This window comes from Castor canadensis, chromosome 3, assembly GCF_047511655.1.
Source record: "Castor canadensis chromosome 3, mCasCan1.hap1v2, whole genome shotgun sequence".
NCBI classification, from domain to species: domain Eukaryota; kingdom Metazoa; phylum Chordata; class Mammalia; order Rodentia; family Castoridae; genus Castor; species Castor canadensis.
The window spans coordinates 123,191,769-123,216,120 of NC_133388.1; the positions used below are offsets into that span (position 1 = coordinate 123,191,769).

The 24,352-nt window shown below is 38.1% G+C and overlaps 1 long non-coding RNA gene across 2 annotated transcripts in view; it reads right to left on the reverse strand.

The window, feature by feature from the left end:
• LOC141421662 (uncharacterized) overlaps positions 1-24,352 on the reverse strand; it is a 111,647-nt gene that overhangs the window by 80,940 nt on the left and 6,355 nt on the right. For both annotated transcript variants that reach the window (XR_012446328.1, XR_012446327.1), the window contains exon 2: positions 1,657-1,726. This is a non-coding gene — a long non-coding RNA (uncharacterized lncRNA). The remainder of the gene's footprint in view (positions 1-1,656; positions 1,727-24,352) is intronic.

Sequence of the window (24,352 nt, forward strand, 5' to 3'; positions counted from 1 at the left end):
ACTGGAAGATAACATGTTACAGATACTGAAAGATAAATATCACATGTTCTCTTTCATATACAGAAACTAAAAACAGTCAATCTAAAAGTAGAGTAGTGATTACTAGATAGTCAGAGGGTGCAGGTAGGGTGAGGACAAGAAGGTGAAGAAAGGTGATTGAATATGGTTAATGCATGCTGCATGCATGTTTGGAGATATCACACTGAATCCCATTAATATAAGCAATCAATATGCCAAAAAATTAAAAACATAGTTTTAAAATCAGCAACTCGTGCTGTCTTCAGAATAATACAGTAAATCCAGTAGCATTTTTCTACACAGGAAAGCAATCTCTCTCCCTCTCCCCCTCCCTTCCATCACCGCCCCAATCAAAGAACAACAGGATGATCATCTTTTGTCTTTTGTACTTGAGTGCACAGGAAGGTAGAGATCTTTCATTCAAGAAACAACAGCAAATGGATTAGGCTAACCTTAAAGAAGCCACTTTGACACTAAACATGTGAAGATAAAGAAGAAAAGTCAGTGAATGGCTCTAAATTTAAGTGCTACCAAATTTAGAAGACTGGTCCAGCATTCAGAAAAGATCCTGATACATATGTAAAGTGTCAGGTAGTATGTGAGTTAGTTTTCCTCCCCTTCATCATTGAAACAAGGCTACTAAAGGAGATTGTGACAGTTTGTATTAATGTTTAGCAAATCATGACTCCCCCAGCCCTTCCTGACTGTGCAGGGTTCACTTCACTGCATCATGGAGATTAGGCTGGGCCATGTGATTTCCTTACACAAACTGAACATTAATAAACAAGATGCAAGCAGAGGTCTTGATCTTCTTATGGGGTTTGGTGACTTGATGATCAACTATGAAAAGAGTGTGCTCCAGATAGTTTCTGCCCTTTCAACTGAACTTGGAATGAGGCAAATGAAGCAGTCTCCATGCACCAAAAGCTACTGGTTCAAGAAGAGGAGAGACACGTGTCTCTGACAGGAATCCAAATAGCAGCCTAGAGACAAAAATCTGAGCCCAGTGTATCTTAGCAAATGTGCAGCCACTCAGAAGATCCAGGAAAATGAGAACAAATTTTAAGGCACTAAATTTTGGGCAGGTCTTTTGTGTAGAATTATTATAGCAACAGTTAATGAAGAAAATATATACTCCAGAAATACATCCTATCAAGCACCAGAATCTATTAGTAAAGAAAAATCTTACTTTCATAGTTTTTCTTTACAAGTTTCTCTGTAGTGTTTTTTTTTTTTTTTGGTGTGTGTGTGTGTGTGTGCACATGCTTTGGTTAAAGAATACTGTAAACATTTAATAATTACCATTACATATGTGTTCAAGCAAGTACAATGAATTATTATATGTAAGAAATCTCCACAGTTGATACATTCTTAAGGACATAACTTTAACAAGATTAATATGAGGAAAAGGAAATGTCTCCAAGAATTTTCAAAAACAAAAACAAAACCCTACATGGGGAGACTTTCATTTTTAGGCAGATGGAGTAGAAGTACTTTTGTCCTATTCCTAACTGCTACATTACAACTAAAAGCTCTGGGCATTATGTATAAAACAAGGAGGTAGGGTTCTCCAGGGAAAAAGAACCATCAAAATATACATATAAAGAGGGAAATTATTAGACTGGTTAACACACTCACAGAGGCTGAAGAGTTCCACAATGGTGGTCTGCCATCTGGAGATCCAGGGAAGCTAGTAAAGTGGCTCCAGCTGGAAGAGTCAGAAAAGAGAGATCAGTGATGTGGCCCCATCCAAGGCTGAAGGCCTAAGAGCCACAGAGGGCTGCTGGTGCAAATCCCACAAAGACTGAAGATACTAGAGTCTGATGTCCAGGGGCACCAGCTATAATCACATCTGCTCTGGAAGGAAGAAGGGGAGATTAGGGTAGTGTGGAAGTGGAAGACAGAAAAGGGACAGAAAGAGCAAGAGGAAGAATGGGGAGGGGAAAGACAAAGAGGGAAAACAAAGCACCAACAAAAGCCTGCTATCTTTAACCAAAGGACCAGGATAGAAGGACCCTAGTTAAACAGACACCTTTATGCACACTACTCCAGCCAAAGAACACAGCAAAAACTGTGGCTGTCTTTCTGTACATGTCACCAAAAGCAAAGTGAGAGCCTGAGTTCACACTCCTGCCAGGCACTGGTAAGGCAACACAACATTGCCATGAGGGTGATCTCAGAAAAGGTCAATGGGGGAACCAAAATGCTCATCCTTATCAGGCTTAAGAAGGGCCCTTCCTGACATAGAGTGTCTGAAGAGACCACATGGGGATCCTACTCTTCTGCCCCTTGACCTAGTGGTGCCACTGGAGGCCACAGGGTTGTAGAAACAAGGCACTCATACCCAGGGAGGCTCAGTTGGGACCAGAACTGTCACTACTACCCTTCAGATGTCAACCAAGACCAAGTGAGACCCTAGGGCTTCTTCTCTACTGTGGCATATTTGGCAGTACCCTTTTTTCTCTACACTGGAGTGGTGACAAAGAAGCAAACTAAAACAGAAATTTAAATAAAGTCCATCAATAGGCATAGGCAATGACTACCTCAATAGAACTCAAATGGCTCAGCAACTAAGAGAAAGGATTGACAAATGGGACTACATGAAATTAAAAGGCTTCTGCATAACAAAAGAAATGGTCTCTAAATTGAAGAGGCTGCCCATAGAATGGGAGAAAAGCTTTGCCAGCTATACATCTGACAAGGGACTGAGAACCAGAATACTCAGGGAACTGAAAAAACTAAACTCCCCAAAAAATCAATGACTCAGTGAAGAAATGGGCAAAAGAACTGAACAGAGCTTTTTCAAAGGAAGAAGTCCAAATGGCTAAAAAAAAAAAAAAACACATGAATGCTCAACATTCCTGGCCATAAGGAAACGCAAATCAAAACCATATTAAGATTCCACCTCACTCCTGTTAGAATGGCTACCATCAAGAGAACACAAACAAAAAACAAATGTTGGCAAGGATGTGGGGAAAAAGGAAATCTCATATACTGCTGGTGGGAATGTAAATTAATACAACCACTGTGGAAAACAGTATGAAGGCTCCTCAAAAAAACTAAAAATAGAACTGCCATATGATCCAGAAATTCCACTCCTAGGGATGTACCTGAAAGAATGTAAGTCAGGTTACAACAAAGGCACCTGTACACCCATGTTTACTGCAGCATTACTCACAATAGCCAAACTATGGAAACAGTCTTGATGCTCCAATACTGATGAATGGATTAAGAAAATGTGATATCTATATACAATGGAATTTTATTCAGCCACCACGAAGAAGGAAATTTTGTCATTCTCAGATAAATGGATGAAACTGGAGAACATTATCTTAAGTGAAGTTAGCCAGGTTCAGAAGGCCAAAAGCTGCATATTTTCTCTCAAATGTTGAATACAGACCAGATACAAATACAGCAAAACTATGAAAAAACAGGCCATGCTAAGGGGAGATCACATACAAGAGAGGGAGGGTAAAAGAAGAAAGCTAAGAAGGTGAATATTGTTGATGTACTCTCTATACAAGAATGAATATAGAATCTTTAAATTGGTTGAAACAACCATAAGAAAAGGACTAAGGTAGAAGGAAGAAAAATAGAGGAGATGAACCAAATTGGGCTATAATGGAATTGGCACAAGGAAACTCCCTGTGTAACTATCTTAAATGAGCAAAAATGTCATTTTTTTCCATAAAAAACTAGAGAACAGGAGGGTGGAATATGTCCAGTCTGTGAAGGATGGTACCGGTGAGAGGGGGAAGAAGGTGGGAAAAGGGTAAAGGAGGGAGAATATGGTGCAAATACTTTGTACACATGTATATAAATGGAAAAAATGATAACTGTTAAAACTATTCCAGGAAAAGGGGTAGGGGGAGATAAAGGACAATGGTAGAGGTTAATTCAAGTACATAAGAACTTTTGTAAATGCCACAATGTATCTCCACCCAGCACAGCAATAATAAATAAAGTCCAGTCTCATAATATTTAAGAATTAAGTATTTCCATCAGAAATCACTCATCACACTAAGAACCAAGAAGATCTCAAGGTGAGTGGAAAGGGCAATCAAATGAAACCCAAGACAAAGAAAATTATCAGTCATCATAAAAATATAAAATTACTTTGGTGAGCAGTTAAAAACACTTTTTCTTTTTTTTCTTTTTTTGTATTGGAAATTGAACTCAGGGCTTCTCATTGGGCAGGCTCTCTACCACTTGAAAAACTTCACCAGCCCTTTTATGTTGATTTTTTTTTAAGTTTTATTTTTGAGATAGGGCCTTGCTGTATGTCTGGGCCTGCCTGAACTGTGATCCTCCTATATCCCCATGTAGCTGGGATGACAAGTGCACACCATCAAACCCAGGCTTTGATTGAGATGAGGTCTCAAGAATTTTTTTTCCCAGGCTGTCCTCGAACTCTGATCATCCCAATCTGAGCCTCCCTAGTAGTTAGGTGTGAGCCACTGCACCTGGCCAAAAGCACTCAGAATAAACAACAAGAAAAATGTAAAATCTTCAGAAAAACAGAAGATATAAAGAAGGATCAAAGGAAAAATTTAGAACTCTTAACACAGTAAGCAAAATGTTTAGAAACTCAATAGGCAGGCTAAACAGCAGATTGAAGGAAACATGAAAAATTAGTGAATTTGAAGGTAGAACAACAGAAATCACTGAATTTAACAGCAGAGAGAAAAGCATGCATGCACACACACGTATATACGAAGAACATATTGGACTATAATAAATGATATTAAGCATTAACATCCTCACAGCCCACGAGAGCAAGGGACTAAAAAATACTGGAGTACTGGTCCCAAATTCTCCTAATATCGCAAAAGACATAAGCCGTCAGATTGAAAAAGCTTAATGTAGTTGAAACACCGAAGCCAAGAAATTCACATGAGGACACATCATAGTGATACTTCTGACAGACTAAAGATAAGGTAGAAAAAAAATCTTCAAAGCAGCAAGAGAGAAATGATACTTTACCACTAGGGGAAAAACAATTTCAGTGACATCAGAGTTCTCAACAGAAACCATGAAGACCAGAAGGAAAGGGCAAACATTTTTCAGGTGTCAAAAGAAAAGACCTTTGAACCCAGAATCTTAGATCCACCAAAAATACTTCTCAGAAATGAAAAGAAACTCAAAGAAATTTTCATATGAACAAGCTAAAGTAATTTATTGACTTTAAAAATCTATAGAAGCTCTCTAAACAGAAAGGATTTTATGAAGAAGAAAATTTGGAACATCAGGAAGGAAAAAAACATATTAAGATAAACATGGGTAAATACAATAGTTTTCCCTTCGAAATCATGAATGATGGTTGATGTAAAAATCACACCATTTTATGATGTGGTTCCAAATCTATGTAGAGGAAATAAATGAGTGAATATATGAATTTTGGAGAATAATGGAAAGTAAAGGAGGTAAAAAAATGTGTACTTCATCCAAACTGACTGGATTATGTTTTCTAGAGACAAAATCAGTAGGATATGTATACAGAGAAATAGATAGAGGAGATTTATTAGGGAAATTGGTTCATTTGATTATGGCAGCTGAAAAGTCCCAGGACAGGTATCTGCACTGGAGATCCTGTACAGTCAGTAGCATGGCTTAGTCCTTGTATGAAGGGCTCAGAACCAACGAAGCGGAAGTGCAGTTCTAAATTTGAGGCTGAAAGCCTGAGTACTTAGTAATGGGGCCACTGGTGTAAACTTTTAGTCCAAAAGCTAGCAAGTCTGAAGGCAGGAAACAAGCAGGGCTCAGGTTGAGGGAGATTACTATTTATGCTCTTCAGACCCTCCCTCCCCCACACAATTGGATAGTGACCACCCACATTGAGGGTGGTTATTCCCCACTCAGATTCACATACTAAACTTTGGAAACACCCTTAAAGACACACCCCAAAATAATGCTTTCCCAGGTTTCCAGGTATTCCTCAATTCAGTCAGGTTGACATAAAATAAACTATCACAGTGGTATAAAGAATTGTTAAATAAAATTTGTAGGAGGTCATTGACTTGGACTAAATTCTTATTCTAAGCACCAACAAACAAAACCAATATGGAGTTTAATTACCATAATTGAGGCTTTAACTGCAGGAGGCTCTGAAAGCTGAAATTAATTCAGTTAAATCTCTATACCTCACTTCTGTTCTCTATAAATGCTGTCAGATCACCCTGATGTTTGCAGGTCTCAGAACCTATTCTAGTTCTGGGAGCTTCCTGATTCATGAATCACTTTTGCTTTATTTTATTCCATTTTTCTTTGTTTAAATAAACTCTACTAACTTTTGTTAGTCTGTCTTTCTTTTAACAGAGTATACCACTAGGCTGTGATAGGTCATACATACATAAAATCTGGAGCAACCACTAAGAAAGATATATAAGAGATACAGTGGAAAATATTACAAATAAATCAAAATGGTGTGTCTGTGAGGGTGTTTCCAGAGTTTAGCATGTGAGCCTGAGTGGACTAGATAGGGAAGACCCACCCTCAATGTGGGCAGGAACCACATCCAAATGGATGGGAGCCTGAAAAGCATAAACAGAAATTGAATTCTATCTAAAAGATAGTTATAGACAGAATATCATGGAAAGCAAAAATAAAAACAAAAACAAATTGAAGATAAACAAGTAGACTTAAATTTCAACACCTGAATTGAATATGAATTGTCTTAACACATCAATTAAAATACAGATATCGGCCGAGTGCTCCATGCAATGGGTTTCCCCCCAAAATGACTCAATTATATGTTGTCTACAAAAAAGTTTACTTCAAATACAATAATATAGGCAGGCTGGAAGTAAAAGGAGGAAAAAATATAATATGTAAACTAATAGAAAGAAAATAGAAGTGGCTGGTATTAACAGCAGATAAAGAAGATTTCAGAACAAAGAAAATTACCAGAGAAATACACAAACTTTATAGAAAGACAAAGGATCAGTCCACTAAGAAGACATAGCAATCCTAAATGTGTATGCATTAAACAACTATAAAGCATGTGTAGAAAAACTGATAGTACTTAAGGATAAAAACTCACAATCAGAGATGGAGACTTCAACATGCACTCTCAAGATATAGCTCTCTCAAGATACAGCAGAACTCAGCAATACCACTAATGAATAGAATCTCATTGATATTATAGATCACAGCACTGAAAACACAGAATACACATTTTTCTTTAAAGTTCCATGGCCATACCCTAAGATAAACTATATTCTGGACCATAAAGCAAACCTCAAAATATTTTTCAAAATTGAAATTATATGGAGTATGTTTTCATATCATAATAAAATCAAATTAGAAATAGGTAACAGAATTGGAAGAGTGGCTCAAGTGGTAAGTGTGCCTGCCTAGCAAGCATTAGGCTCTGAGTTTAAACCCCAGTGCTGCCAAAAAAGAAAGAAAGAAAAAGAAATAGGTAACAGATAGATGGAAACTAAATAAGTTGGTCTCATAGAAATAGATAGTAGAAGAGTGATTACCAGAGGCTGAAAAGGTTAGAGGGGAGGGAGGATAGAAAGAGGTGAGTTAATGGGTGAGAAAAAGATATTAATTTAGAGGAATATGTCTTAGTACTCTAGAGCACAGGAGGGTGACTACAGTTAATAATTTGTTGTACATTTAAAAATACCTAGAAGAAAGGATTCTGAATATTTTTAATGCAAACAAATGACCCAGGTAAAGGGGTGCTGAGAAGGAAATTCTTAGAATTAATTGCACAGATTAGAAAAGAGGAAAAATTTTAAATCAACAATCCAAGTTCCCACTTGAAAAAGCTAGAAAGAGAAGAGCTAGATAGACCAAAGCAAGGAATACAAAAGAAAATATAAGGAAAGAAATCAATAAAATCGAAAACAAAACAACAACGACACAGTACAGAAAATCCATTGAAACAAAAAGGTGGTTCTTTGAAAAGATCAGTAATATTGGTATACCTCTGCTGAAATTAACAAATTACCAATATCAGGAACAAATTTCAGAATATCACCCCAGACTCTGCAAACATCAAAATGATAATCAGGAAATATAACAAACAATTATGTACATATAAATCTGAGAACTTAAATAAAGGATTTCCTACAAAAAATGCTAACTACCACATTCATGCAAGATGACTCAGAGAACACAAAATGATGCCAGATAACCTTTAAGAAAATTAAATTCATAACTTAAAAACTGACAAGGAATCTCTAAACTTACAAAATCTCCAGTCCTCAAAGATTTCACTCAGTAATTCCAGCAAATTTTTAAGGACAATCAAGTCACCAAAGTGGCACTATCTCTTCTAGAAAATAGATTAAAACAAAAGACTTCCTAATTCAATTTATGAAACTAGCATTACCCTCATACCAGAACCAAGAAAAGTTAGCATTGCAGGTACTAAACTCTCATGAACACAGATACACAAATCCCATCAAAAAAGTAGTAGGTGGAATTCATCAATACAAAAAAAGAACCATGTACCATGATGAAGTGAGTTTTACTTCAGAAAATCTGAGGTGGTTTAATATTTGGAAACAGATCACTGCACATACTGAAAAAGGAAAACTCATTACCACATCAATCAATGTAGAAAGTACCTTTATCCAAATTCAACAACATACATTATAAAAATTCAGAAAAAATAGCAATAGAGAGGAACTTCCTCAACTTGGTAAAGAACATTCACAAAATCTTACATTTTGCATTATGATGAATGATTGAATGTTTTCCCAATGTCAGTGACAAGGCAAGGATGTCCATTTCACTATTCTCACTAAACACACTGCTAAAACTTCCTGTCACTGCCTAAAGCAAGAAATGTAAATAAATTATGTATAGCCCTGGAAAGGAAGAAATAAAATTACTTTTATTTGCAGATGATATGAATGTTTAGGTACCAAATTCTAAGGAATTACACACAAAAAAAGCTAGGACTAGTAAAAGAATTCAGCAATGACATAGGATGCAAGATTGATCCTTAAAAATCACTTGTATTTCTATATAAAAACAATAAATAAGCCAGATTTTATAAGTAGATAAGGGTATTCTAAAATTCATACCAAAATGGTAAGAGATAGAAGAACTAAAACAGTTTTTAAAAAGAACAAGTGTGAAGAATCAGTTTGCTTATTTTAAGACTTCTTATGTGGTTTCAGTAATTAAGAGAGTGTGGCATTGATGGAAGGACTTATTGATCAACTGAACAGAATTGGGAATAAAGAAACAGACCCATGCATATAAGATGCAAAAGCAATTCAATGGAGAAAATACAGTCTTTTCAACAAATTATGCAATTGATCATTCAAGTATTCTAGTTTTTAGAGTAGTAGAGAACTATAGGTAAAACAAAAGCAAACAAATAAGCAAACAAAAACTTTGATCTAGTTCTAATACCTTATGTAAAAATATAAAAGTTAACAAAATTGATCAAATATTTTAATAACAAAATTTTTGAAAAATAAACAAAAGAGATATCATCAAAACCTTGAGGTAGACAATGCTAGCAAAAATAGTGAAGAGAAATATTGACAAGTTAGGGTTCATCAAAATTTTTAATTTTGCTATAGAGGAAAATGAAATGGCAGGCAAGACTATACCTTGAGAAAAAAATATCTGCAAACTACATAAATAACAAAGGATTAGTATCCAAGATCTATATTAAAAAACTCTAAAAATTTTTTTTAAAAAATAGACAAAAGGCAAAAGAGACATTCACCAAAGTAGACACACAAATGACAAATAAATGCATAGAAAAAGTTACAATGTCATTAGTCCTCAAGGTAAAAATGTACATTAAAACCAAAGAAGATATTACAGCTTCAGAATGGCTAAAATAAAAATTAGGGACAAAAGCAAATGTTGACAAGGATGTGGAGAAACTAGAATGTGCACATATTTCTCAGGAGAATGTAAAATGGTATGACCATCCTGAAAGACATTTTGGCACTTTCTTTTTTAAAAAATGCTAAAAAATGCAGATATTGCACCCCGAGCATGTATGTCAGAGAAATTAAAATTTGTGTTCACACAAAAGTTTGTGCATGAAGATTTATATCAACATTATTCCTAGCAGTTAAATACTGGAGACAAGTCAGATGTCTTTCAGTAGCTCTATAGCTAAGTAAACTAGGTGCATCATCACTATGAAACACCATCAGCAGTAAAAATGAATGATCAATACATACACTGGAGAAGATTCTTTAAAGAATTATGCTGACTGTAAAAGTCAATCCTAGAAAATTCCATACTATATGATTTCATTTATATGATGTTCTTGTGAGAAAATTATAGAAATAAATAACAAATCAATGATAGTGTGGGGTTGGGGGTGGATGGGAAATGTGTGTCACTGTAAATATACATATTTCTTTATAGTATAATTTAAATTATATGATATAATATTATTATTTTTAATCATATTCTGTCATTTCCTCAAATATATCAATGTTATTAATAGACCCGAGTAAGTTATGCTTTTAAAAAATTTTTTCAAACAATATGTTTGCCACGATGTTTTAAAAGTTGAGGGCAAAGTTAATGACCTTGGTAACAGATACTTTTAGGGAGACTGGAAAGTCATTACAAAGAGCATTAGCATGCCTAGGCTACATTGGTCACCAGACATGATAGTCGACATGATAGAATTCCAGAGTCATTACTGCTCAGGACCATTAGGTACTACATTGGTAAGGGTCTGGTAAGGTGAAGAACAAGAGCTCCAAGCCTGTGAAGAGAAGCTTATGGGACCAAACGACAGATTTTTGTAGCTGTGAAAAAACACCTGGGAAAACAATTTAAGAAAGGACGGATTTATGTTGGCTCACTGTTTTTAAAATTGTAGTCCATGCTGGCTGGCTCTGTTGTTTCTGGGCTTGTAGTAGGCAAAAGTTCATGTTAAAAGGGCATGATGGAACAGAGCTTCTCACCTAGAGGTTGGAGAGGAGAGAGAGAGAAAGAGAGAGAGAGAGAGAGAGAGAGAGAGAGAGAGAGAAGAGAGAAGAGAGGAAAGAGGAAAGGGGATGAGAGAAGAGGGAGCAGGAAGGGAGAGAAGGAGCCCTGGAATAAGATACAGTCTTCAAGGACATGATCCCAGTGACCTACTTTCTCCAGCTAAGCCCATATTTTCTAGCACCTCCCAAAATAGTGCTACCAGCTGGGGACCTAACCTTCAACACATGAGTTGTTAGGACATTTCATATTCACATTTCACTTAGAGAAAGTTGAGAAGATCAAAATCCACAGAGCTTTCCAAACATTTACATCACATGCTGGAGCCCTATAGACAATGGGGTTTTCTACTCATGTCTAGTCCAAAGTGTTCCTTGTCCCACGGGCATCATTCATTATATCTTTCTCAAGTTTAAGTGTGTGCCAGTTAAGCAGTCTTCACTGCTTTCTACTTATTTTGATTTTGCTCCTTTAGGATTCTCCATTGTCTGTCAATCACCTGCTGCTCAAATTGCTTTCTTCCCTGAATTCTACTATGAATTTATTTATTCTCTCTAAGTCTTTATCATTGTTTATATCTTTTTGTGGGGAGGGGGGAAGAGCAAGGCAGAGCATTTAATAACCATTTCATGGCTATTAAAATAACCCTAAAATATTATATGAAATTACTTTTAGGCTATGTGGGTAAAGTATATAAGAAACATAAATAAATTTTGTGTTTAGATTTGGGTCCCCTCCCCAAGATGTAAACTTATTATGCAAATATTCCAAAATCCAAAAGAAAAAAATATAAAACTCAAAACTCTTCTGGTCCCAAGCATTTCAATTAAGTGGCCTGTACTATACTTTGGTTAGTTTTAAGGTAGGACAATTTGTGCAAATTAAGTAACAGCAAATAGACTGCAAAGGACTTTGGATGGGTGAGTATTTCATGTTTTTTGTGTTTCTGAAATCATGCCTCATATACTCACACAATTTAACTATCCCTCCTGCCTCTGAGGCTGTAATGGCAGCAGACTGACTCTAACTCAATGAGGTTGTCTGATACATACCTCCTTAATCTATTAATCTGCTGGACAGCTGTAAGCCATCCCCCTTCACTTCTAGATGTCTAATCTAAGGCTTGACCCTCAGTCACACTTCTGCTGCTGAACTCCATCTTTATTTGAATAAACCTTATTCAAATAAAGAAATGACAACCACTTCCATTTCTAAATCAATGCTTGAAATGTGGTATGCTAGGTTTTGAGGTAGAATCTTGCTTCCAATGAAGGAAGTTGAGTGAATAAGCAAGTAGACACAATCTTGTGGGAAGGGGTGGACTGGAATAGCTATTCAAATGTTTTTGCTACATACCTAAGTAGTGTCTGTAATGCTAATTTTTTCTGTAATTGTTTTAGTGTGATAACAGTTTCAGGTTTTTAAAAAATTTTTTACTTGTTTCTGAATTGAAAACTCATTTATTTATTCAGCACCGGGATAGAACCCAGGACCTTAGGCATGCTAAGCCAGACCTCTACCACTGAGCCCTTCCACTTTTTACTTGTTTCTGCGGTGCCAAAAGGAACCATGGTATTGATAAATGCAGAACTAGAGACCCGGACACTCACAGTATCCTCAGAAATGCCTTTACAGATTCTTTTCTCTAATAACATATGTGATACATGCTAACAACAGAAATTTTAGACAATGCACACCAGTAAAAACTACACTTTGACTATCTTAAACCCCACCAGCCAACCTTAGTATTTTGGCATGTTTCCTTCTAATCTTTCTTTTTTCAAACATGCTGATTCCTGAAATACTTCTTCTTCTTTAACTCATATGAGCAAAATTATTTACATGTGTGTGTGCACAAGTGTGTATGTGCACAATACAGAGAATGAACTCTCTTAATTTTAAAAATTACTTTAAAATTATTTTTTAAAAAAATTTAAGCTCACTGAGAACAGTGGAAAAGTATAAGAAGTTATAAAAGAATTCAAATATACTGCAAAAGTCACTTATATTAAATTGCCACAGGAGGTGAAAAGTCAAACCTGAGGAGAGGCATGCTATGCAATGTAAGATGCCATGGACAGAGAAAACAAACCAGGGTTTCAAATGTGAGCCTCAAACCAAGAATGAAGTATCAGTTTGATGTCTGAAATTTGTCATTGTTGATAAATATTGAAACTACAAAATGAATGCACAGGTTCCATACTGAGGTAAATTACTGGGACTCCCAAATGAGTGACATGGTTAATAGCACAAAAAACAGAACAGAAAAACTAAATTAAAAGCTGAAGACTAAACATTTTTAAAAGGACACCAAGGTAGAAAACACTATGTATCCATGGGACACAGTAGAAGGAAACCAGTACTTTATATCGTGGGTCCCACTGGTTACCTTGGACCACCCATCCTCTTTTGAACATCTACAGCCAGCAAGGAACATTTTTTCCATCCTAGACATATTTAGGCCACAGAGAACATGCTATAAATTGCAGGCATTGATTGTTGATTGAGCTGCTTCCTTTGTAGTGTGCTTCACAATATGAATAGCATTCAGATGTAAATCATACAGTAAATGTGTGTAAATGTGTATATATGACAAAGCTTTTCAATAAATCTTTGAAGTATTACAGCCCTGTCAATTATTAGAGTTATAGAAAAGTATTACATCACTGGATTTTAAATAACTTTTATATAAAAATTGTTAAGTGTTATGAATTTTCTCAAGGAAAGTTGGTCAATATAGTTAGTTCTTTTACAAGAAAAAGAGAGAGGCAAGGGGAAGAGAAGGGAGAAGAGGACAGAAGAGAGATAAAAAGGGACATTGTAAGAATTAAATCAGGGTTTAAAGTTTTTAACTAATAGAAACTAAGCTGACTTTTTCATAGCAAGATGAATCAGATTCAGATTTTGGTTTATGGTTGACAACTACAGAGGACATTCCTATCTTCAATACACTGTCTCTCTTCTAGTAGAAGAACCCTTTTTCTTCCCTAAAAGAACTTCATTCCTTGTTTATGGCAGAGATATTAATAAACTGCTACACACCCATTCCCAGAGGTAGAAGCATGATCACAGCTAATCTACCACTGTGTCCACCTTCAGAGGAATTAAAATTAGAGCAAAGACTCACAGATGAAAAGGTGTATGTGGATGGATGATCCAATAGAGACATCTCAAAATCTGTTCCTACAGCTGACATTGTGGATCCAGTCTTTTTATTTTGGCAAGCTAACCCATATTTTGCAGATGGCTTGCATTTTCTTGTTTAGGTTGTATACTGTACCTCTACTTCCCATCAAAACATTCTAGACTATATCTCCATGAATCCTGGGACTGTATCTAATTTTATTTTGAATCTGTTCCTGGCTTAATACTTAGCTCTTGGTAGGCATTCAACTATTTTCTGAAAGATAAAACTCTATGGGTGAATAAGTATATCCCCCAATTTCTAAAAATATTTCTTGTCTTTTAGACTTAGAGTAATTTACATCTTAAATCTGAACAGTTGAGGAAATTTTTATTAAACATAGAAAATAAGGGCAGATGAGTATATTAATATGAAAAGTTGGACTTAAGCAAAAAATTAAGACAAAGTTTTAAAAATGAACTTTGTAGTTTCTACTATGCTTTTCTGTCTTATAGAAATAAAACATAGTTCATATTTAAGTCTTACTTCTTCTCATTAACAAATGCAGTAGGTGATGCAAACTGGGACTTTTAAGAGGTGATTAGGCCATGTGGGTTCTGCCTTCACTAATGGATTAATGCCATTATTGTGGGAATGATTTCCTAATACAAGGATGAGTTCATTCTCCTTTTTCCTTCCCTCATATTCTTGGCTCTTCCACCTTCAGCCATAGATGATGGAACAAGAAGGCACTTGCCAGATATAGGTCCCTTAACCTTAGACTTCCCAGCCTTCAGAGAAATCTCTGTTCTTTACAAATAACCCAGTCTCAGGCATCTATTATAGCAGAACAAAACAGACTAAGGCAAGTTCTATGTTCTGTCTGCCTATCTATTTCAGAATTACAAGGGTTTAAGATTTGTGAAAAGGTATATGTTCCTTCCCCTTCCTTCCTCTCTCATTTCCTCTTTGAATAATTTAGTTCAAAAGCCAGTAGGTAGGGCATAACAAAATAACACAAAGAGAGGAAGTAGGAAGACAAGACCAGCACTAAAGAGTGGGAACCTAAAGGCATCTACACACTGGCCTTGTGCAGAATATCAGAACCCACAGCATAGAGGAGGTTGTGGAAATGGGACATTAGAAGTGGGAAAGATGGGAAGTTGGCTGCCTCAAGGAGAGATTGATCAAATAGGTAAATATACTGCTGATGAAGGAATCCAAGTTCCTCACTTTCAGAGATGGGAGATACACATAAACACACATGCATATGTGTATACACATATTAAAATGTGCATTTCTAATGAAACTTAACTTTTTAAGTTTACTTATCAATTGCAATATTACATTTAAGTTTCTTTGTTCAATGATGTACCAATGATAATTGTAATAATACCATAATCCAAATAAAAAGATAATAGGTCTTATGGTCACAGAGGATATAAAAAATTAATTTCAATTTATATACATATTTTTATTGCAGAAAGATATAAAATGTCATCAATAAAAGACCTTCAAGCATAAAAATATATTATGTTAGGATAAAATTTTGTGGGAGAAATGGAATGGAAATATGACTTCAAGGAGAAAATGGAACAATGTATAAAATTTCTGGTTGTTAAAGAAGAGCTTATTCATGTATTTTTAAAATTGATGATGGTGGGCATAAAACTGCTATAGTATTTAGATTATATTGGATAGATACATTGAAAGGAATGATACTACAATTTTGTTACCAAATGTCCACAGTGAAAATATGTCAGATATCCTGTTTTTTGAAACTATTTTAATTTATGATAAAAAATTTCCTTATCAGGAGAATAAACAGATTTCCAAAAAATTTTAGGGGACATGAGAGCAACTGCTTGAGGTAGAAACTTCATCCAGATATACAGCTAGAAAAATGGAAGTTCACAAAATTAATTAATATTTGTGAGAACATAATAGTAAGTGATGAAATGGGGAGGGTCTGTTTGAGTCGAATCATCTAAAAAATAGGGATTCTTAAAAAATAAGGATGACTTAAAAAAATAGGGACTCTAAAATTTCCTACAGATTTGTTGTAAGATTTAAATTTTAGAAATGAATGGAAGACCTTAGAACAGAAAGTCACACATAATAAATGTTTAATAAATAGTGAGTGGTTTTATTTATTTATCTATTTTGCTTAATATTGGTTGATAGACTGATCTACCCAATAAACACGTAAATGCCTACTATATCCTGTATGAGGATATAGACAGGAAGAGTCTCTATTTACAGGAATTGGCATTCTGTTGGAGAGATATTCGAATCATTATGACAAATTGTTATTTAAGGACAATGTCATAAGTGCTAGTAAAAAATATGTTGTACTGATGTAGTGTAGGGAATCAGGAATCACTTTCCCAGTAAATGATGCAAAAGTTCAATTCAGAAAACAACTTAGAATTTAGCTACTCCAAGGAGGAGTGGATGTCAGATAACAAGTAGAATTGAGGCAGGTTAAAATTAGGGAAAGACTGGGGCTCTCCTTAAGAAATCCATTTTAATTACAATAAGTTAAAAAGAATGGGAACTTCCTCCCTCATGGATGGGGCACCTGAGAATTAACCTGGTGTATGCAGGAGTCTGCTCGCTCCTCCCTCCTGCTCAAAGGTCAATGGAGCCAGCTAAGGACATGTAATCTATCTCTGCCTCCAAGTTTAAGTTGGTAAACTATGCTCTGGCTCTGGCTCAGGGACTGTCCTCACCTGACTGGAAACTGACCGTGCCCCTCCCCACTCATTAATTATTAGAAGGAAATTACCTGATTGTTCCCTTCCCATAGACTAGCATAAGTTTTAAAAGCACCTGGAAAAGAAAAGCACTCTCTCCCTCCAGATTCCACCTGAGCCCCACCATACTTCCTTTCGTATTACCCTTCCCTCATTTTTAATAAACTTCATTTATACCTACATGTCCTGCCATGGATTCTTCCCTACAGGACACAAAGAATTTGGAAGTCTTCTGATCACAGATTCCACCTCACCGCCAACAAAATAAGGACTATGTGAACAGACTGAAGAGGACAGGATCCTTTACTGAACCTCACATGGCAGTCGATGTTGTTGGGGTTGTCAGGGAAACAAAAGCTAAGACCTAGTCCCTGAAGATTGCAACCTTGATGATTAAGGATTTTGTATTTCATCCAATAATGTGATGTTATTATAGGGATTTAAAGTGTAATAACATTACTAGATTTGTATTTAAAAATGATGACAATGATTGTAGTGTGGAGAGTGGATGGATGAGTAAGGAGAGAACAGATCTGAGGGCATGTAGATGAAAGATGATGCCATCTGAAGAGGTAGGGTGGCTGTAGAGATGGAAAAGAAAACAGATTTAAGATGAGTTTTAACATGGTAATTATATGAGTTTGAAGCAAGAATGACTTCTCAGTTTGGAGTATGAGCAACTGGAGGGATGGTGGTACCTTTGGAAAAGGAGTAGATGTGATGGGTTTAATTAAGAGTTGTTTGACATGATAAGTTTAAAGTGCTTGTGAAACAGCTATGTGGAGCATTTAAAAAGGGAGGTTGGGCATGGGAGGGCTAGAGCAAGAAAAGAAACTAAAAACTTGAATGTGGTTGATGGCTCTCTGTACAGGAATGAATACAGAAATCATAAATTGGCTGGGGCCATTATTAATTATTATTTTGGTTATTTTTATTTTGAGACAAGGTCTCACTATGTAGCCCATATAGGTCTTGAACTGATGATCCTCCAACTTCAACCTCTCAAATTCTGGGATTACAGGCCATATGCTACTATACCTGGTCAACAGCATCTTTACTTAGTAATATTTTTGGAAGACATGTCTATATGTGTCCTGGACTAGAGTGAGTACTGGGTTAGTATTTCAACCTGACTTTATAAGAGAAAGGTTAACAAATATAAGAAAAATGATATTTTCTATCAAAATATGTTACCCTATTAGATTACTTAAAAATTCCTCAGGTCACCATCTTAGGTGACTTGCATGTTTTGAGGGTCCTGTTTCTTCTTCTGGATTCCTGTACAACTCCATTGCCAGCCAAACTGCATGACCTAACCCATCCCCTAAGCCTTTTAGCCAACTGAGGGAGATTGTGAACCTCTGACCTGGACAAATCTCAGGTGAGGGGCAGGTACAACTGCAACAGGGATATAAGGAGGAGCCACTGTCAGCCATTTTGTGCTTGTGTGTTTGCTTAGCTGGAGTGAGCACTTGTTTGTACCCACTTGATCAAAAGAAATTGCCTTGTCAAGATTTTCTGTCTCTTGTGTGTCTGTTTTCGGCACCTGAGGGTTATTAATTCCAACACAAAGAGAAAATAAGTGCAACTGTTTAAATTGTAAAGAATGACAGAATAAGAGGAAACACTATGATTTGAGATGTTTTTAGTCAGGTTTGGAGCCTGTATCTACAATGCCTCACTATTTACTATGTGTTAAATTAAACAATAACTTTCAGGCTTATAGCAGTCTCACTAAATGTGATTATTGCTACCTCAGTTTCAATCAGAGCTTGAATAGTGTTATGGTGAACAAAAAGGACACCATGTAAGGATTGAACATCCCCTCCCACCCCTTTGCAGGCAGCTTTTTAGCCTCAAGGGAATTGGGGGGGAGGGGCGGAGTCTAGCTTCCCAATTTCCACCCAGCTAAACTTCTCCTCCAGACACCTCCCCTAAATCTACTCTAAGTCTGAAGGATCAATAGGGTTCTAGCTTTGGCTAGATACTCCCCTCAGCAGGGGAATAAACCCTGTGCTGGCATTTGAGCCATCTCCTGCCTATCTATCCTGTGCCTCTTTCAGTCTAACAAATAGCAGCCTTCAGGCAAGAAGAAAGTGACACATTTTACATTTTAATTGGGCAGAAGTAATATATCAATATGCTAACACTTCATTTGGGTTGAATTAATCTGATTAATTTATTTCTACTTATACCTATGCCAGTGGAGCAGAAGGTGCTCAACTACTAAAAAAAAAGGAGACATTCCAGGCATTTCCATTGTTATATATTTACTTCTTACAATTTAATCATACACCTATAAGGAAGACAGTTTTATATCATGCTTTTCATATGGAAAACCTCAAACTAGCTTTAGAGTGACCCAAGGGCCAAGGAAGGCAAACCTGCAAAGCAGCAGCTCAGTTGTCCCCATGAGTTACCTCAGTTATGGACAACCCAAAATAAAAACTGGACTCAAAAAAAATAAAGGCAATAATGATTGAACAGGTATAGTAAAGGGTTAGTGAAAGAAAGCTCTAAGAAGGGTAGGAAGGTACAGCAAAAGAGGGGCTACTTCACAGACAGAAATGTGTCCTGAAATTCTTTGAATGTTAGTTTTCTTTTATGTAAAAGGGTTGAGAATCCCCAACACAGAAATTGAAAACATTTTGAGTACTAAAGACACAGGATGGAAAGGTGGGGTGACAGCTCAATGCCAGGGCAGGGTTTATTGTGGAGAAGTGGTCCTGTGGAGGGGGGACTTCAGCAAGAGAGCTGGAGGTTCCATCCACTACAGACTGGGGGTAGATAAAGGAGGTAGGTGGAGAAGCCCCAGGAAGGTCCACAGGCAGAATAATCCTTAATGACCCTCTGACCTTCCCAAGATCATGGCTTAAGGGCAGGTCATTCCTTCTAGGCTGGTGGGGAGTTTCTTGGGCTGGGTGGAGAGTTTCTAGTAAGCCACCTTTAAGGGTGAAGGGATCTAGTTCTAACATGGCTTCCTTTTGTTCACCCTAACAGAAAATACCACACTTAACTTCATGTAACAAGTCACAATCAAAAGCCAGATACACTAAAAATATTGAATAAACTTACCCTCAAGCAATGAGTATAGGTATATATAGGAAACCTAAATGAATTTGACGTTTAGACATGGGTCCAATCTTTATGATATCTCATTATTCCAATATTCAAAAAATATGAAACCCAGAGTATTTCAGATAAAAGATAATCAACCTATAATATCAATATCTAAATCAGATATTTATTTTGAGGATTAGATGAAGTAATGTATGCGAAATATGCAACACATCTTCTCTTCTTTTCCTCCTCTATCTCACAGTTTTTCCCAGTGGTGTTCTTAATTCTAATATAAGGAGATAGGAAATCAAAGTTAGTTATGGCAGAACTGATGGGAAGGGGAGAAAGATAACAGCAGTCATCCTTTTTAGTTATAAGTGATTATGGTTTGATATGATTCAAAACCTAGTCTACATTTTATGTCAAAAGTTGATAGGACATTCAGCTGAACATTCCATCCTGATTTTAGAGACTTCATAATATTGGGAAAAGAATGTATGGGGTTCCACTTTGACATTTCCCACAGTGGTCCTTCCAAATATTTTGCAATAACTGAAGACGCTAATCTACCCTTTCCCTAGCACATCATTTGCTTCACAGGAACTCACAAGATTGAAGCCATATGTATGCATGTTCTTAAATTCCCTCATTGTCTCTTCACAATCACATGTGACTCATTGTCTTTTATCCAACATTAATTTATGAATCTTTTTAGCCCTCTCCATCTCAGTTTTTTCACAAGCAGTGACATCACAGTCATCTTTATAGATCCAACAGACTATGTATAGTGCTGTGGACTTAGTTTTTACTCAACAAATTTGTTAAGTAGGTGCCTTGGAGGTTTTAGTCAGTGTAATAGTATTTTCAAAGTCTTAAGTAGGAGGATTAGAATGTCCATGTTGAAATGTAGGGGAAATAGTCATTAGTTAGGATTTGGTGAATTTCAGAAAGGCTCCTGAGAATGAAAAGAGAAGTCTGCAAGTCCTAATATTACATTAGAAAGAGTAGGGCTGGGTTTGACTTAGGTAGAGTGTCTGCTCAAGTGGCCCTGGGTTAGATCTAAGCACTGCAATGAGAGAGAGAGAGAGAGAGAGAGAGAGAGAGAGAGAGAGAGAGAGAGAGATTGAGAGAAGAAAGAGACATAGAGAGAAGACAGTAATAGGAATAGGCAAAAGTGCCTGGCTGGGTCTCCATTGTGCCCCTTGGTTAATGATAAAACCACTGCACTGCTCCCAGAAAACAGACCTCAAAGAAACAACCATCAGTTCTCAGAAGATACACACCAGAGGCCCCTTACTCAATTGAGAACTTTCTGCCCCAACGACCTCAGTAAATTTTCACATCACCTACTTTCTCGTTCTCCCACACAAAGCATACATAAAAGCCTCCCTGCCTCAGAGTCAGCTGCTGCACCTCTTTCATGGGCAGCCTGGCAGCTTTAGCCTGTCATTAAACTTCGCTTGCTAGACATGAGACTCTCTTGTGAGCTAACATTTTGGTTCTGTGACTTGGATCTGAGTGTACTCTGACACCGACCTTGCTCTCCCTTCTTCAGGGATTTCAGCTGCTCTGTCAGGGTCTCTGGACCCTAGGAGCAGCCTCACAGCTCACAGGAGATTTCCGCCCTCCTGGTGCATCTCCCTTCTCCATCCAACACTGGCCAATTCACCTCGATGGTCTTCTCTTGGTGAGTCCTTTCCACAAAGTCCTGATCTTCCCATCTCAAAATCCTAGTGCTAGGTCTCGGCTCTCTCTCTCTCTCCTGGGGACTGGGTCCCCTAGGACTGTGGGACCCTAGTGATGGAGACATCTCTCTCAGGTGTCCCACCCCCTACTCTCGCCTGAGGGCTTGATATCTTCGGGATGCCTGTTACATCTTTTCCTCAGCTCGGGCTGCACCATGGGGGCAGGACCATCCCAAATTCCCCCAGATTCTTCTCTGGGATGTCTCCTGGCCAATTTAAAACCTCTCCATTTGATGCCTGATCTTAAGCCGCAGAAACTCATTTTCCTCTGCAATCAGGCCTGGCCACAGTGTGATCTAGATAATGCCTCCAAATGGCCGCTTAATGGCACTTTTGATCTCAACATTATAAGGGATTTACACAATTTTTGTGAGCAGCACTGTCAAGTGGAAGGAGATCCCCTATGTCCAAGCCTTTTCTTACTTACACTCTAAACCCTCCCTCTGTGCCTCCTGCTCTCCTGCCCAGGTTCTCTTGGCAATCAAGCAAACTCAGTCTTATCCTGATTCTTCTTCTGACCCTGAGGCCTTCCCATTGACCCTGTTAACGAACCTCCACACTACTAGTCACAGGCCATTCCTCCACTGGGCCCCTCTGCACCCCTGATCCCAGAAGACCCTGTGAGTCTTCCATACACCCACTCACAGGAGACCCCTCAGACTGTCTCCATATACCTATTAAGGGAGATGGTAGGTGCAGAGGGCATTGTCCAGGTTCACATTCCCTTCTCTCTCTCTGACCGCTCCCAAATTGAAAAACGTCTTGACTCCTTTACCACTGACTCCCATTCCTATGTTAAAGAGTTCCAATATTTGGCCCAGTCTTATGACCTTACCTGGCATGACATATATCTCATCCTCTCCTCTGTTCTCCTCCCAGATGAGAGGCAATGGGTTTGGGATGTGGCTAGGGCACATGCAGATGATGTGCACTGAACTACACCTGCCCATCCCATTGGGGCTACTGCTGTCCTAGCTCAAGAGCCCAACTGGGATTACCAGACCAATGGCTGGACTCTGTGGGATCAAATGGTCACTTGCCAGGTAGCAGGGTTAAAAAGGGTCACCCAAAAGGTTGTTAATTTTGGTAAAATTAGAAAGGTCCACCAAGAAAAGGAGGAAAATCTGGCCCACTTTCTGTCACTTCTACTGAGGCGCTATGATGTTATACTAAACTGGACCCAGAGACCCCCTATGGTACTATCATCCTAATGACCCATTTCATTTCTCAGGCAGCCCCCCACATTAGGAAAAAGCTCAAGAGGTTAGAAAATGGCCCCAGACTCCACAGGTTCCAATTTTAAATGTGGCCTTTAAGGTTGACAACTACAGAGAGGAAAAACAAAAATCTGACAGAGAGAGGAGAGATAAGGCCAAATTCCAGATGCTGATACAAGCCCTACAAAAGGGGCCCCCAACTTCAGGCTCCTGCAGCCCAGGAAAATCCTGAGCTCCTTCCAGACCACGTTTCAGATGTGGCTTTGAAGGACACTGGGTCTACACATGACCTAAGCCATGCTGCCCACCAGGGCCATGCCCCAAATGCAAACAGGAGGGCCACTGGACACTGGATTGTTCCTTTGCCCCTCAAGGAGGAGGGTCCAAGCATCCCCACCATTCCCCTTCTCTAACCAATCTTCTAGGTCTGGCAGCAGAAGACTGAAGGGGCCCAGGACTCCCCGGCCAGATGATAATAACTCCACAGAAGCCCAAGGTAACTTCCATCACTGAAGGTAGGTCTATATCCTTTTTCTTAGATATTGGTGCCTCCTTTTTGGCCTTGCTGGAGTTCTGGGGTCCTACTAGACATTCACAGACTTCCATTGTCGGGGTGGAAGGCACCCCACCCAGCTGTTAATGACTTTTTCCTTAAACTGCATGCTGGGTGGCTCACTTTTCACTCATTCCTTTCTGATCCTCCCTAATTGCCCTACTCCACTCTTGGGACAAGACATCCTCTCAAAGTTCCAAGCCACTCTCACTTTGTACCCTTGCCCTTCCACCTGCAGCCCACCAGCCCCTTGTCTCCCCTCTCACGACCCTTCCTTGCTATTCTTGCTATGCTGAGTGCCACTGTCCCACAAACTTCCCTGGCCTTACCTGACCCCTTGCCTCTACCCTCCTCGCTGGTTGACCCTGTTGTTTGGGATCTCCAAAGTCCTGCTGTTGCCACTCACCAAGACCCTGTTGTTATCACTTTAAAGGATCTCTCCATTTTCCCCAATCAGTCCCAATATCACATCACCCTGACCTACTTAAAGGGACTAAAACTAATTATCTCAGAACTCTTAACCAAAGACTTGCTTTGTCCATACAACACTCCCATTTTACCAGTAAAAAAGCCCAATGGATCCTATCATCTGGTACAGGACCTCTACCTAATCAGTACTGCTGTGACCCACCCCCATACATCCAGTGGTCCCAAACTCCTACACTCTTCTATCTCTCATTCCCAGTACCACAACCCACTTTACCATCCTAGATCTCTATGTTGCTTTCTTTACTATCCTTGTTCACCCCAAATCCCAAGACCTGTTTGCCTTCACATGGACTGACTCAGATATACACACCTCTTGCCAACTCACCTGGACTGTCCTGCCTCAGGGCTTCCATTACAGCCTCCATCTCTTTGGTCAGGCCCTGGCTAAGGATCTCCTCACCCTTCAACTTTCCCCAAGCATACTTTTCCAATATGTAGATTACCTCCTACTATGCAGT